Source organism: Puma concolor, chromosome D3 (genome assembly GCF_028749965.1).
Source record: "Puma concolor isolate L17-30 chromosome D3, mPumCon1.1.hap2, whole genome shotgun sequence".
Lineage (NCBI taxonomy): Eukaryota > Metazoa > Chordata > Mammalia > Carnivora > Felidae > Puma > Puma concolor.
The window spans coordinates 61,610,634-61,626,622 of NC_141678.1; the positions used below are offsets into that span (position 1 = coordinate 61,610,634).

A 15,989-nucleotide genomic window follows, 5' to 3' on the forward strand; every position below is an offset into this window, starting at 1 on the left:
TTTATTGTAACAGGCTTCATATAATCCTTATCTCTACCTCTCCTAGATATCACAGACCTTCCACTGTTAACAATTATGAACACAAAGGAGCAAGTGGAGGGTAAACTTTCAGTTGGTTTTATCTTGAGTTGACCTTTAATGATTCACTGTGTAGTAAACCTTATAACTGCAATGCCACCTTTCAGATTTGTAAATTCAAAAATTTCCTCCATGGGGCACCTGGGTGGCTCAGTCAGTTAAGTGTCCCACTTTGGCTCAGGTCATGGTCTCACGGTTCATGGGTTCAAGCCCCACATCGGTCTCTGTGTTGACAGCTTGGAGCCTGGAGCCTGCTTCAGATTCTGTGTCTCCCTCTCTCTCTGCCTCTCCCCAACTCATGCTCTGTGTCTCTCTTAAAAATAAATAAACATATATTTTTTTTTAATTTCCTCCATATAGGTAGTCATCATTTCAGCTTTTGTCATTATCAACATTAAGAGAATCATCAAAGCTGGAACTATCATGCTGGCCAATCAATTAGCATGTACTAAAAACCTATTGGCACAAATAACATTAAAATTAACAATTATATTAAAGTTAGTAATACTCATAGAGGAAACCTGATGTTGAGAGATGACATATGCAAGATGGTATATGACAGATTTCATTTGAATAAAAGTGAAAGATTTTATTTAAAAAAAGACTGTTGCAGCTTGAAAATGGCATATATGACTTTATAGATCTTAAGTTATCCTTTATAAAAGAGATTTCTGTGAGCACAGAAGAGTTAAGGGCAAGGTGTAGAGGTAGAGGTATACGTGCAGGCATTTGAGAGAGAGGATAAAACAAAAACTTTTAAAGATGAGAATGAAGTTGTTGCATCGATCTTCTTTTCCATTCTCTCATCCCTTCCAGACTTGTTTTATTCCATATGTTTTCACATAATTTGACATTTAGAAGGCCAAGTTTCTAATTTTAGCAATTAGACTAGTGCTAAAATAGCATGTTAGAAAAAAAACAAATGCTTTAGAGGAAGCAATCATATTAAATGTCTTTAACAACAGAAGCCTTAAATGCCCTTTGGTTTTTACTTTTGCCACCAATAATACAGGCAGCAAAAACGCAGTGATATTTGCAACAATCACCTTATAAGTCACCTTCCTCCATCTGAAACTATTCCTGTCTGATCCCATAAATATATGAAAGAAACTACTTCTATAGCCTCAATCTTGACACAGGAAAAATTGTGTTTGGACTTGGTCTTTCTAGTATTAAAACTAATCTTTTGCTTTGAGTTTATGCTTGACTAGTCCCTCTGGTTCTTATATTCTAGTGTGTGTTTAGTACAATCTCCGTCTAATGCAGATTTTGTTAAATTCCAAGCCCATCCACATGGCAGGAACCTTGGGGTGGGCAGCACAACTGGGAGACAGGGGACACTCAGAGAAGGCACCACAAAGTGTTCTAATAATCAAGCTTTTGTTACAGAAAATTTTAACGTTTCCCCTTCAAATTTGAAAACATATGAATAGATTTTGAGGGTAAAGGATAAAGAATATTATTCCTTTAATTTTGCTTATCTTTTATAACCTTCATTTACTTTTTCTCCTCTTCCCCTTGTCTTTCTCTTATTTTACCATTTCCCAGGACACCCGTTTCCTTTGCAACTTTCCTTGTCATCCTCTGACAATTTTTTCAACAACTTTCGTAGAAAAAAATGGTATGGGAAAATACAATGCTATAAATTAAGTTTTGCTGTATGAAATTTTCCAAAGTATAGAAGACATGCCATACTTATATTTATAAAACTTTGTGTTCTTAAAAACCTTGGTCATTTCACAGATCAGACTTCAGAATATGGAAAATCAAAGTTAATAATGATCCTATATAATATACATTTTTTTAAATAAGACTTTTTTATTCTTCCCAAATCAATCACTGTCTCTTCGAGTTATAATTGTGTCAAGAGCAGTGGTTTCTTCCCTGCCCAGTAGTTTATACCCAATTTCTCTATAATATCCTAAAACTGTTCTGCATTTGGGCCTCTACACAGGGATTAACTTAATGAAGTTTGTAAATCTAGGAAAATCAGATTTAAACCACTATTTGGGCAATTCTCTTGAGGCTCAAAAATAAACACTATTTGTCATGAAATTTCTCAGTTATTTGTGACCCTAAAGAGAAAGACTGTAGAGTGGGGAAATATCCTTAAGGCAAAACATTTTTAAATGCCAAGATTAGTCTTCTCAATTTCAGTATTCCATGAGATCTTGGTGTGAAAAATTCTTACTGTCTGTTAGGTCTTTGGTAATTTTGAATTTTCAGAAAAAAAAAATTTTTTTAGTTGTCTCTAACAGGATGATAGATTTAAACCAGGATTTATCATCAATAATATTAAATGTAAATGAATCAACTAATCCAGTTAAAAGACAAATACTGTCAGAAAAAAACCCTATATATTTATAGGGCACACATTTAAAATATAACAATATCAAAAGTGTAGGGAAAAATATACAATGCAAACACCATGTAAAAGAAATCTGGCAAAATTATATTAATATCAGAGAAAATAAGCTTTAAGAGAAAAAAATGAAATGGAAGCATCACTTCAACAGGAAGATAGAGTCTAAATTTGTTTGTGTCAGATGTCATGGCCTCAAAAAATTCAAATAAAATTGATAAAACTATTACAGAAATAATCAAGTCCACAGTCACAGTGAGAGATTTAAGCACACATTTCAGAGTCATATACATCTAAAAGTCCAAACACCATTAAGTAAAAATGTAGAAGATTAGATAAATATGATTGGTCACATATATAGAAAAGAGATCCCAACAAATACATTTCCATCTTTTTCTAGCAGTCATGAAGTTTACAAAAATTATTATATACTGACCAACAATGATTCTTAATAAATTATGTGTGATCAACTTGCTATGAGGCATACAAGCTATAAAGAAAAACCAAAAAATTATACTGAAAAATATATGTTTAAAATTAAGGAATATTCTTTTAAATAATTCATGAGACAATAAAGAAATTACAAGTCAATTTAGGAAATATCTTAAACTAATGACAACAGAAAATGCTACATAAAAAAATGTGGGAAGCCACAAAAGTGGTGCTTATGTGAACATCTATAACCTTAACTGTTTACATGGAAAAGAAACTAAAATATTACAAGTCAAGCATCTACAAAGTTTGAAAAAGAAAATCGAAATAAACCCAACAAGATAGAATGGAGAAAATAATAAAAGTAAGGATAGTATTTTTTTCTATCTGTGTATCCATTATCTACAATGCCAACAATTTATTACTTGAAAACACTGATAAAATTAGTAACCTTCTCAAATATCTGATCTGATCCAAGAATATAAATAAACAGCACCAGTCATGATTATGTATCTGACACAGAAGTACAATAATTAGAAAACATAGGTAAATGGACATGTTTTTAGAAAAGTGTAACTTATAAACCTGATCCAAGAAGAAATAGAAAGTTTGTAATTGTTAATTAAATTGAATTAATAAATAGAAAAATTTTCATAATTAAAACTACAAAACTGAAGAGACCCATCAACAAATTCCACTAAATATTTGAGAAAGAAATAATACCTGGCTTTCACAGAATCTATAAGAAAAAAAGAAAAACAAAATGAAAACTCTATGGCTTATTTTATGAGCCTATCAAAGCACAAATCCTAAGCCTCATAAGAATGAAGAAAACTATAGGCCAATTTCCCACATAAACATAGAGGTAAAAATCCTAAACAAAGTATTAACAGACTTACTATAAAAATAAAGAAGAAAATTAAGTAATAAACAAGTTATGTTTATTTTATGAATGCAAGGATGGTTTGATATTTAAAATTTAATCAAAATTCACATTTAACAGGTTAAAGGAGAAAGTATCTATTATCATAATAATAGTTACAGAAATGTATTTAATAAAATTCAATATCTACCTATAAAATGTCTTACCCTAATTCCTTTATCTGCTGTCAGGTGTCAAATTAAAAAACAAATTTCATGCTAGCTGGTGATATATTAAAACCTTTTCTCCTGATATTAGAAATGGTACAGGAATACATATTATCAGTACCTTCATTCCAAATTATGCTGAGGTTCCTACCTAGATGAGTAATCCAAGATAAAGCAATAAAAAGAATACTGGAAAAATATAACTGAAATTATCATTTTTATGAATAATATGGTTGTGGACAAAAACTCCAAAAGAATCTACAAATTATTAGAATTAATTGTAAAAATTTCAACAAAGTTGTTTAATATAGTTAATATAAAAAACCCAATGATTTTCTATTCAGTAACAACCAAACATCTTTTCTCAAAATATAAGATTTACAACATAGTATATAGGAATACACATATAATCGTATTAATATTCATGTATATTTATATATGAAATCTAAGCAGAAAAGTAGAAATTATTGATATAAATAAAGAGATCAAATACACTGAAAGATATGCCATTAGATGAGTTAACAGATACAATATTGTAAAGATGTTAATTCTCTCAAACTGATCTTTAGATTAACTGGCATCTCACACAAAATCCCAAACTATATTTTATGCAGCATGAAATCTGTTATTAATAGTCATATGGAAATGCAAGAACCAAGAATAGCCAAGAAACTCTTAAAGATGTGATATAAAGTAGGACGTACTCCCCTGAAATCAAGTCAGATTGTATAGGTAGGTAACTAGAAGAATATGATTAATGTAAGGATATTCTAATATAGCAATGGGCCAGAAAGAAACCCATATTTACAAGGACATTTGATTAGTGACAAAGTGAAACTCTAGGGAGTAAAAAAAAGAAATATAGGCAATTGTTGTTAATGATGTTCGGACAATTGATTTTCTATTTGGTACACAATGAAATTTAATCTCTGCCTTACAATGAAACAAAAGTTAATTCCAAGTGAATTGTAGAATTCAATGTAAACACTCAAAATTAAAAAATAAAATAAAATAATGCTTCCAGAAGGTAATACAGAAAAAAAAATTCCTAAACAAGTTATAAAAACACTAAAAACAATTAAGGACATTTTTCATCAAAGGAACACTAGTGAGAAAATAAAAAGCAGGCTGAAGAGTAGAAGATTCTGCTACACATAAAACCAACAAACGGGTCACATGATATTGAAATTATATATATAAAAAAACATATGATAGAGATAAATGAGAGGGACACAGAGAAACTTCTATAATTCAAGAAGGAAAAGATATCCAATCCTGTCTTAAAAATGTGTAGGTAACAATCCTTCACAACAAGAAGATCTCCAAAGAACCAAAAAGCACATGAAAAGGTGCTAAGCCTCACTAGTAATCACAAAAATGAAATCAGTACCCAACAGAAAGACTAAAATGAAACAGATTGAGATATGAAGTGTTGGCAATCATTAACCTTTAGTATGTCTTATATTCTATTTCTGGGCATTTAAGTTTTACAAACACTGGGAAACTCTTAGCAATACTCTGTTAAACCTACACACATAATACATGATAAATAGTAAATAGAACATAACATTCTTATGTATATTTCCCCTAAAATATGTGTACATGCATACCAGCAGCCATATACAAAATATTCCTAAGAGTTTGAAATAGCCCAAACAACTCCATGTCCACATTAGAAGACTGAATGCACAGATTGTGGTATAGTCAAACAATGGAATACCATAAAGCAAAAGTGAACAAGCTATAGTGACATAAATCAATGCAGGTATCTCTAATAAACCAGGAAAAAGTAACCTAGAGAGTTTACAGGTGGATACCAACAATAGAGAACTCTAAAAGAAAACAAGGAAACAATACCAGGAAGATCAAAATCATCTTTAGCTTTACTTTAAGGAAAGGGAGAACAACTCAGAAATATTTGCTCTCGGAAAGTCACATGGGGGCTTCTGGAGTGATGGAAACTTTGCATTTCTTGACCTACTGATGTTTGCTTCATAATAATCTATTAAGCTATAACTTTACGTTTTATACCCTTTCAATATGTGTTATATTTCACAATAAAAACAAAAGACTTTTTCTGATATGCCTTAATCTCATATCCAAGCATGGATAACTATGTACATCTAGGGACAAATGACTGTCAGGGAGACATTCAAATGCTTTATGAAAAATTTATACATTCATCAGCCTGCTGACACTTGTATCACTGACTAATAGATATACCTGCTATTGAACACATTTATTTAATTAGACTTCCTGCTCCCATGCTGTAACATGTCAGACACATCAATTATTTGTTTCTGCAAAAGTCTTGGTAACAAGGTTGGAAATGCATTTAACTGTTGTGCATACAGAAATCCGAGATCCAGAAATTAGTATGTGGGTTTCTGCTGCTGTAACACCAAGTTGTTTTTCAACCTCCATTTGCAAAGCTGCTTCCCTTGAGACCTGATTGGGTTATATCTTATCATTCAAGCTGGCCCTCAGCAAAATATTAATGCAGCAGACGGTCCTTGACATCATCTGCTTCTTCTGTGTCCCCTTAATTCCTTCTAGTCCTGTGATATTTCTTATACACTTGAGGCTACTAGGAGAGAAGATGACAGACTCACAATTTAGGATGAAAGACTAAAGTGCACAATTTTCTACTTATGTCTGTATATTAAAAGAAGTCAAAATAGGGCTGTTCATGCAAAGATGACTTCTTTATGGAAGAATTTCTGGCACTTTGATCATCACTAGTCTCATTCAAGTGAGCTTCTATTTCACCTATGCCTAAAACTAGTCCTCATAAATTTAGAATTGAAAGAGGTAGTCTGAATTGCCTATTCCAAGTATATACTTTATATATGGCAAAACAAAGCCAGAGAATCTAACTAAACATTGGGAAGGTAGGAAAGCAGAATTAGACACAATTATTCCAGTTTAAAGTTTTCTTATTGTTTTATGGGCTTATAATTCTGAAAAAGTAGATTACATTAGAAATATGAAAGGAGGGGCGCCTGGGTGGCGCGGTCGGTTAAGAGTCCGACTTCAGCCAGGTCACGATCTCGCGGTCCGTGAGTTCGAGCCCCGCGTCAGGCTCTGGGCTGATGGCTCGGAGCCTGGAGCCTGTTTCCGATTCTGTGTCTCCCTCTCTCTCTGCCCCTCCCCCGTTCATGCTCTGTCTCTCTCTGTCCCAAAAATAAATAAACGTTGAAAAAAAAATTAAAAAAAAAAGAAATATGAAAGGAATATATTAAGTGACATCTGTTTATTAATAACTGTACTCAACAAGATATCTAAATATCTAATATCTAAAAGATGCTTAAAAATAATTTTCTACTCTTCTCAAAAACCCTGATTTTACAGATGAAGAAATGTTTTCAAAACAGTTAAATTACAACTTGCTGAAAGTCAAATAGCTGGTAAATGGCAGAGTCAGAATTCCATTTAGGTGGGTTTGACAGCAATATTCATGTTCTTTTCACATACTAGGCTTTCCCTCCATATTTTACTCCTGATCTCACATGCTAATCTACCTGTCAGTTCTCTTATATCTAAATACAAATCCTAAAAGTCTTTATCCTGATTCAATTTTCCTGGAAACCCCAGCCCTCTCACTTAATTTAAGGGTCTTCTCTAATAAGCCATTTTAGTTCCCAAACAACTTGCCCTAGTGATTGACAACACTGAAGCCCAGTAAACAATTTAGCATGTAGTAGTATAGATACACCAGAAACTTTGGTCAGTACCCTGAAAACCATTCATGTTAGTTCCTTTCTCCAAAGAGAGAGATGTTGTGATACAAAATATATAACCACAAAATGGCTCTTGATTATTTATCTCTACTGGGCATGGAACTTTTATGGCTATTGTACCTAGAATTTGCCCTGACAAAGTGAAGGAAAAAAAATTCTTGATAGACCTCTGACTTTGTATGCTGTGGACATTTCTATTTAGGAAGTGTTTGCACTAGGAAAACTAGCCACTTCTGTTAAGCCAGACATTTACAGATATTTGGTTCCCCTGGCTCTTGTACCAAGCTTCAGACCAGAAGGGACACAACAGAGAGGGTTAAAGGCATTTAGTAGCATAATTACTGCATTTGCTTGAGAAAAATATAAATGGGCATGGATTTTCAGGTGATACATCTATACTAACCCTATCAGTTGCTTTCTGGACTTTGAAACTATATTCTTTACATAAAGGTTTGTGATTATAAACTCTTCCCCAATAGATTATTTTATTTTTATTGTAATACTCTCTGCTTTTGGTAAGTTTTTGTATGTTATTCCTGTTCTTAAAGTTACTCACCAGCTTTTGGAGGTTAACTATTTATCTGGTTATATCTAAACTAAATACAAATAAATATATCACTTTGTTCATCCTCCTCTGGAGGGAGATAAGGCCTTAGATTTCTACACTTCCTACCTGATCCCTCTCTCTTCCTTGTGACTAATTCCTCAACATCAAATCTTCCCCCAGTGAATAAGTCTATGCAAATTATAAATAGCTCCTTTCTCCCCTCCAGGTTTGGTAATGGGAATGTGCTCTAATCTTGGTCAATGGATCATAAGGGAAGTCTACCTGGGGCTTCTCGAAAATTTATCCTCACAACATTTTTTGTGGGTTTTTTTTTTTCCCTAATAAGCAAGCACAGAATAGATCCATTTATTCCTGTGAGACTGGTTATTCCTGTATATCATTTATGGAACTGCTACAGTTAATTTATAGCTCCAAAGTTAACTTGCAAATTCAGGTCACACCTGAAGTCACAACAATATATTGGGCCCTTGCTAATATCACTTAGCCACTGACTTACTAACCAAGAGCCTACTTTACCTCTTGATTTCTATTAGTCATGTTTATAACTAAACCATTTCAGATTTGTTTCTTGAAACCAAATGCATCCAAAATATATAAATATCAGAGTAGTTTTGTTTCCTTCTCTCTTCCACTTTCTCTTCTCTATAGGGCAATACCTATTTAGATTTAAAGTCTTTTTACTGAAAAGAAAAACACAAATGCAAAAATGTAAAGTAGAATCTTTATTAGATTTTCAGGGAAGGTCTATGTATGATAAAACTGATTCTGCCTTCTCCTGAGAATGTTTTTATTTCCCTTTCACTCCTGAATGATAGTGTAACCACCTATATCACTCTGGATTGGCAATGCTTTCTCTCAGTTTCTTGACTATATATTTTCTTCTTACATATACCATTGCTTTTGAGGTCTAAGGTCAGTCCAACTATTAGCCCTGAGCAGTTATTTTTCTCATTAAATCTTCTTTGGTTACATTTAAGACATTCACTTTATCTCCTATGTTTTTCTAATTTCACCATTATGAGTTTAGGTGTATAATTTTTTATTTTTATGGCATAGGAAAATTTATTATTGTCATATTTTCACCATCAAAACTTAGGATCTTGGTGTCCTTCTTGCCTTTGTATGAGGCCAAAAGCGAGACACTGGCTACTTTGACAATCTTAAAGCAAACCCTGGGAACATCACCAACAGCATGACCTTTGAGACCAAATCCAACAATCAGAACTTCATCATTTTCCTCAATAAAATTCAAACAGTCATCATTGGGTAAAATGGTCGTGACTTTTTTTTGCTTGCCATTCTTGATCAGCTGGACCTGCCACACTTTCTGATGGCAGAATTTGGCTGGTTGGCTTCTACTCCTACTTTTTTCCACCACAGTAATTCTCTTTGCCCAAGAAGCACCTCCAAAAGAGTTTGGCTTCAGAGCTGCGCCTTAAGTGGGCCTTCTTGTGCTGTTAGCCATGCCACCTCTGATCTTGTCAGTGGCTACCGAGTTTCTAGGCAATATGAAGACCGTGACACTTGCCCATCCTGTCAGCATCACAGGCATCAGCAACAGAGCGAATTTATGTATGTGTGTATGTATGTATGTATATTCATTTTTGAGACAGAGAGAGAGAGACAAAGTGTGAATGGGGGATGGGCAGAGAGAGAGGGAGACACAGAAACTGCAGCAGGCTCTAGGCTCTGAGCTGACTTGAGACGAAACTGGATGCTTCACTGACTGAGCCACCCAGGCGCCCCAAGAGTGGATTTATTTTTATTTATACTCCTTAAGACACTAGGATTCTCCTTCAAGTTGAAGACTTATAACTTTCTTATTCTGGAAAACTGCCTGACATTATCCTTTTATCACTTCATTTTCCTCATTCTGTCCTTTAGTAGTCATTAAATTTAAGTTGGCCCTTTTTATTCCATTCTCTACATCTCTTAATTTCTTCCTCATGTATTCATTCTATTTATCGTTCTGAGATGCATTAAGGATACCCTCAAATCTATCTTTTAATATACTATGCCTTGCTTTATGTATGTGTAATCCACTACCGGTTTATTTTAAAAATCATCTTCTTCAATTTTTTGAAGAATATGGCATTTATTTTCATAAAATGCTCTATTTAATGTTGCTCTTTGTGAGTACATTTTGTCTTTTTTTTTTTTTAAAGTACTTGTTGATATCGTATTGTGGTTTATGACAGCTAGGTCATCTTTGGTAGGAACATTGTTGCATGGAGACTCATAAGTCTGACATCCAGAAGCCTTTTATGCTGCATAGCTTACTTTCTCTCCCTAGACACTTATGAGTTACACTAAAGTGGGCCAGGTTTCTTCCTAACTTATCAACGCAAGCTTTGTGCTAAGGTCAGTAGTATGGATTCAGATCCTACCCTCTCACCTGAAGCGGGTTTGGTTTTCTAATTGTAAATGCACGAATCTTTACCTACTCACAGCCCCGGGCATCTATTTTTCAGCCAATCCTGGGCCAGGAGACACAGTCTTTCAAGAACGTGACTTAATAACCATGAATCCATCTATACTTATTTCCTTAGTGATTTCATCCTGTCTGGTGGCTTTAAATATTATCTATACACTGATGATTTCCCAATTTACATCTTTAACCCAGACATCTCCCATCAAATTCAGACTCATGTATCTAACTGTCTACCTGACAGCTACTTAGTTTTCTAATAGCTATCTTAACCTTAGCATATCCTTTGACTGAGTTCTGATTTTTCTGACAAAAATGGCATTCTCCACAATCTTCCTCATGTCAGCTAATGACTTCAACCTTCCACTATCAAAGCAAAAATTTTGGTGTCATCTTTGACTTTTTTCTAACCTTCTCACACACACACAATCTGTCAGCAAATACTAGTGACTTCACCTTAAAGTAATAGCCAGGCTATTCTTATCACCTCTTTGTTACCAGTCTGATCTAATACACCATCATCTCTTGTTTGGATGATTACCACAGAATTAAACTTCTCACTTTTCACCCCTACCTCCCTTAAAAGTATCCATTGAATCTGGCCACTCATTAACACTCAACTTTACAATTTCCTTGTATTTTCTTGCAATATTACAACCATAATGGTCACCTTACTGTTCTTGTATTTTCCTGACTGAGGGCTTTTGTAATTGTGGTTTCACCTGCATGGGCATATGCATGGATATGTCTTTCAGGTCTTGACTTGTCTCCTTCCAGTCTTTACTCAAAGACATTTTTTTAGTAAACACTTCTCAAATGACTCCATTTAGACTTGCAGAAATACCATATTCCTTATATCTCTTACCTGTTAATTTTTCCACATCATCTACTACAATCTAATGTATACTCCCTTACATTATTTTTCCCCTCCCCTCCATACACAATGCAAGGTAAGCAATGTTTTGCTTTCTTCCCTTTTTTTCACTCTTATCCTACCAGTTTCTAACACACAGTAGACCCTCAACCATTATTTGTCCAATGGGTGAATGAAAACAAAAAACAAAACAAAAACAAAAAACAAAAAAGGAGGCATACAGACCTTTGTGTTTGCACCATGATTCAGGGAACTCAGTTCTTATCCATTCAATATATGACCTTAGGCTTTTTCTCAGGACCCTTAGGAGTATAAAGATCTCACTTCTTAAATGTATGTCAGGTTTAATTTTCCCATTCTAATCTCATTCAGACCCCTGTATCCACTTGGGATCCCTTTGCCATATTCAGAACTTGTGTTTGGAGTAGGAAAAGGGAGGTTTCTTATATCAGTTCAGTCTGCCATAGTGACAAGTCTTGGTGTTCTGTTTGTGAGAACATATTCAGAGATTGAAAATTACCTGGATGTTAAACATTACATGGATGATTGCTTAACCAACACTCAATTGTCACAGAGATGGTCTTTACAGATATTATGTCTTGAGGTATAAACAATAGGCACAAACTAATCAAATGTGATTTCCTGAAAAAATTGTACCTGGCTTCTTCAAATTGTCAGTCAATTCTGACACCTTTTTTGCCACACTAAGCTCCATTTACCATTCTCTGGCTCACAAGAGAGAGGTTTTTTACTCGTAAAACTCAGTGAAATATTCGAGTCAATTAAAAAAAATGCAAATGTGTTAAATAACTAAATTTGCAGACTCAAAAATGCCATGAAATTAAGCCAACCATCACAGCAGCATGAATTCTCTCAACCTAATTGTAAAGTGAGTATATTTTTTATAAGAAAAGATTCATTTAATTCTATCAAATGATCAATTTATTGTAAAATTCAAGAATAAAAGAAGTGGGCTACATTTCAACTAATTGGATATAGTAGGCAAAAGGAGAGTGTAAGTCTCTTCAAGCAGCCAACTTTAATCTGTATTCTAGAATTTCTCCAAAGCCTAGAATTCTATATTTAAATAGTAAACACAAAACCACCAACAGAAATGACTTTCCTCATATACATAGCTTAGTCCTGTTTTTTTTCTTATGTTTTCATTCAATGCTCGACCAGAAAAATCCTTCAAGAGCATTCACCATAAAACCCAATCCATGACACTCCCCCTTCTTTAAATTCCTAGAGCAATTGATCATTACTAACCTGACACCTAAATATGTACTGCTTTATGTTGTGATTGTTATTTGGTGTGGTTTTGTAGTTTAGTTTAATGGTATACAAAACATACAGTCCTTGTCTCTTCCAACTTTATTTTAAGCTTCTTTAGGAGAGGGACAAAATTTTTTTTTCCTCTCAAAAATATTTTGGTACACCTACTATGTATAGAAAGCATCTTTCTCTTTTTTTAAAGAATAATTTACCCCCAATTTTTATTTCTACAGAGCATCAAGCCCAGAAAATTCATTTTTAACCAGCTTGAAATCAATTACTTTATTCTCCTGGTATTTGAACTAGTGCTAATTTTCGAAAGCTGGAGTAAAGTTGTTGAAGACTTAGGAGTGGGATTTCGCAAAACGAATGTTTGCATCATGTGTATAACCAAAACAGATGATATGAATCAGCAGGGGATAAATGAGATTCCAAAATCAGCAGATAACTTCATTTTAGCATTCATTCTGTTTTTGCATTAGCAACATGAACAACATCCAATTTATTTTCTCAACATTGCACAACAGCATCAAATACACATTCCGGCGTTCACTGTGTTTGTATCTGTGTTCACATCTGAACCTGGAACTATTCCATACCTTATTGCATTTCTTCTGAATACATTCAGCTTGGGGATTTCATGGTGAGCAAAGAGCTCTCAGAACATAAGTTGCAATATGTTGCTTTTAGCAATTCAACATATTCATTCGTTGGAACTTCCATCTTTTTGCATTTATTTTCCCACCAACATGTGCATATACATCAACACATTTGCATAAAGTATTCAAAGAACAAACATATAGGTTTGCTTTTTCTCCCAAGAACTTTGTAAAGTTGCCAATAGGGCATCTTTCCCGGTTGGTCAAATTTCCTTTCAGTGTTATGAAGTGTAGGATATTTTAGCGCTTCAGGTACTCTGCTGGAAATGTGTCCTCTTCAGTCACAGCCCTACTGTCAGGCTGAGGGGCAAATCAAATTGACCTGTCAAGGAACAGGAACTGCTTGTGATTGAATTATTTCATTTCAAACCAAAGTGGCTTTTTTTTTTTTTTTTTGAGTTAGTGGGTACTCACAACTGAATTTGTTTTCCAGTGAAAACTTATTTTCCTCGTCATATGACTACAACAATAAAATAGATAACCCCTTCATGCCACAGGGTTCAAAATATTTAACACTGAGTGTTTTGAGGTTCACTTCTCTGACTGATGTGAACAATGCTGCATTTAAGTTAGTGAAGTATAGGCACAGAAGCAAAAAGCTAACAATGTTAGCCTATTGTTTCCTCTCCCACCCAAGCAAATTCCTCACCCCCCCCCCCGCCCCCCCGCTTCTTTTTCTGCTACAAGCTCACCTAGGTAGTAAATTCTATTTCTTCCACAGCCCTTAATTCAGAGCTCTGGTCTGTTCTTCTTGGTCCAAGGCCAAAGCCTTCCTGCCAGCTCTTTGTCAATTCTCAGTTTAGTCCCACTGATTTTCAGATTCTTATCTCTTATCTGTGTGTCCTGTTCAAGGTCACTGACAGCTTTGCAGAGTGGTTATAGATTTTATTTGCTGTTTAGAGTTTCTTTGACTAAAGTTGCCAGGGAGGAGCAATGAGAATTTCTTTTCTTTTCTTTTCTTTTCTTTTCTTTTCTTTTCTTTTCTTTTCTTTTCTTTTTTCCAGCACAAAATAGAAATTTTACTTGTTGCTCTATATTAAAATATACATCCAGCAAATACGGTGTAATTTGATTTTTTAAATGATTATTCTTTTTGTTGTTGTTGTCGTTTTAAATATGAAATTTATTGTCAAATTAGTTTCCATACAACACCCAGTGCTCATTCCAACAGGTGCCCTCCTGAATACTCATCACCCACCCTCCCCTCCCTCTCACCCCCCCATCTCCCTCAGTTTATTCTCAGTTTTTAAGAGTCTCTTATGGTTTGGCTCCCTCCCTCTCTACCTTTTTTTTCTCCCCTTTCCCTCCCCACTGGTCTTCTGTTAAGTTTCTCAGGATCCACATATGAGTGAAACCATATGGTATCTGTCTGTCTCTGCCTGACTTATTTCACTTTGTCTGGATACATTTAACAACTTCTATGAAACAGACAATTCCTTGGGATACAAAAATTTCCAAATTCAATATAAAAAGAAATAGAAAATTTGAAGTCTTATACCTATTAGAGAAACCAGATCTGTAATTTAAAATGTCCCTCAAAGAAAACACCAACCCAGATTATCTTACTGGGGAATTCAACGAAGCATTTAAGGAAGAAATAATACTATTATTCACAAACTTTCTCATGATTTGAAGAAAGAAATTATCTTTCATTTTGTTTGATCAGTATAATCCTAACTAATATCAAAACTTGAAAAAGAATCTTAAGAAAATTACACATCCTAATTCCCCCTCAATTGTAGGTCTTACTGAAATAAAATTGCTTTCTTTAAAAAGTAATCAAAATTATACATTTAAAAAGTATTACAATATATACAAGTTTCTGTGTGTGTATGCATGTGTATGTATGGTATATAATCACAAATATTTATTTTTTCTCTTAGAAAATTCACTCTATGAGTTACATATAATTATCCATATTGCTTAGTTTAGTTATATTTAAAGCAAAATTCATCAAAAGCTTTTTATCAACTGAGATTTTTAATGACTTTCAAAATAAAATTGTTCATACTCCTTTGCTCTATCTTGATCCATATAGGCCCAATATAAAAATATCATAAGCTAAATTAAAATATGCATAAATTAATTCTAGAAGTCTTTTCTCCATGTCTTTAAGATAGGTAATATTTTTTCCTAGGCCTCTGAATAGTCTTGTAAAATTAAAGTGTTAAAATAATTATCACAGCTCAATAATACAGGTGTACTAGAGGATTTATAAATGACCATTTGAAGAAAGACCAACTTTATTTATTGTCATTTGACAACCATTGAACACATTTTCCTGTTGTCCCTGGCAAGTAGAGGTCCAGTGAAGAACAAGCCTGAAATGAATATGGCATTTACACATGCTTATCTGGACAGATATAATTGTTAAAAGACACTTGCTGGATTTGGACATCTATTCAGAATAATAAAAAAGTGGAAAATCCCATTAAATATGAATACTTCTGAGAATCTACAGTCATGGTATAAAATTGTACTGGT

At 33.8% G+C, this 15,989-nt stretch overlaps 1 long non-coding RNA gene and 1 pseudogene across 1 annotated transcript in view; both read right to left on the reverse strand.

Annotated features, from left to right (window-relative positions):
- The window catches only part of LOC147575598 (uncharacterized), a 467,807-nt gene that overhangs the window by 269,778 nt on the left and 182,040 nt on the right, over window positions 1-15,989 (reverse strand). The window lies entirely within an intron of this gene.
- LOC112868187 (small ribosomal subunit protein uS12 pseudogene) lies at window positions 9,315-9,801 on the reverse strand (annotated as a pseudogene).